This window comes from Elephantulus edwardii, unplaced genomic scaffold, assembly GCF_000299155.1.
Source record: "Elephantulus edwardii isolate Elephantulus edwardi_28Jun2011 unplaced genomic scaffold, EleEdw1.0 scaffold00160, whole genome shotgun sequence".
Classification (NCBI taxonomy): domain Eukaryota; kingdom Metazoa; phylum Chordata; class Mammalia; order Macroscelidea; family Macroscelididae; genus Elephantulus; species Elephantulus edwardii.
In genome coordinates this window covers 4,168,928-4,170,144 of record NW_006399910.1, presented here as the reverse complement: position 1 = coordinate 4,170,144, position 1,217 = coordinate 4,168,928, and positions in this window count along the sequence as shown.

The window sequence follows — 1,217 nt, the reverse complement described above, 5'->3', positions numbered from 1 at the left end:
CACGTGCCGCGGCTTTCTGGTTCGTGGTTCATTACCGCTACCAAGGCAATCCCTTTGTAGATAGGCCAACAAGCTCCATTCACATAGTCTCACTTATCTACAGGTTCAGTCATCCATGCTAGAAAAGCCACATTGAAAGATAAATTCCATAATTCTAAATAGATACAGAGATTTTATTTCTCATTTGGGCTGTAGTAGGGAAACACAGAATGGAAAATCATATACTAAATTTACTGATTCAATGAGTATATAGCTTAGGATAATTTTGCTTGATAGTATCACATTACTTGTCATTATAAGTTATTAGTCGTTATTTTAATTATTTATTATTGTAATTATCTTATTTACTTTTCATTTTTATCTTACATTGTTGCTTGGAATTGTCACATTGCTCTAAATATGTTGGATGACATCATTAATATTGCTGTTTATAATGACCATGGTCAGCCATTATGAATGACAACTATCCCTTTTTTATTGAATGCACCTGATTCTTCTCCAAAGAAAGTGTTCCATGCAACTTACCATTCAGAGTAAATAGTTTATTATACCCCGGTGATATATTATGATATCTATATTGACATTTTAGTTGTTTTCTCTTGGTCTCAAATAATAATCCTAAAAGACAAAATCTGTTTAATTAGTCATTTCCAGATCTATCTTAAAGCATAATATTGTGAGTGATAGTATAATATCCATAGGCATACAGAGAACCCTGTTAATACCAACATCTTTCAAATTTATGTATCAACGATCAGTGCCAAAGAGGAGGAAATAGATTATTTCTACCAACTTTTACAGTCAGAAATCTATCAAACATGGAACCAGGATACACTAGTAATAATGAGTGACTGGAAAGCAAAAGCTGGGAACAGAGAAGGATTAGTAGTCAAAAAACATGGACTTGGTGACAGAAAAGAGTCTGGAGCTAAACTGATAACATGTTTTACAACCAATGATTTATTAATTGTAAATATATTTTTTATTAATTTTAATGAAAGTTTACAATGATGTAGGGTTTCCATTCATTCATTGTTGCACTTTTCTCCTTTCCCATCTCTCCCCCCCAATTCACTCTTCTCCTTAAAAAGTAAAAGAAGAACTCTTTCATTGTTATGCAATCCCTCCCCCCAAGTCCACTCAGCTTCACTCTGGACTCCTGTCATGACAATAATACCCAACCATATATCCCTTTTAAACAGTTCTCTCTCTCATCT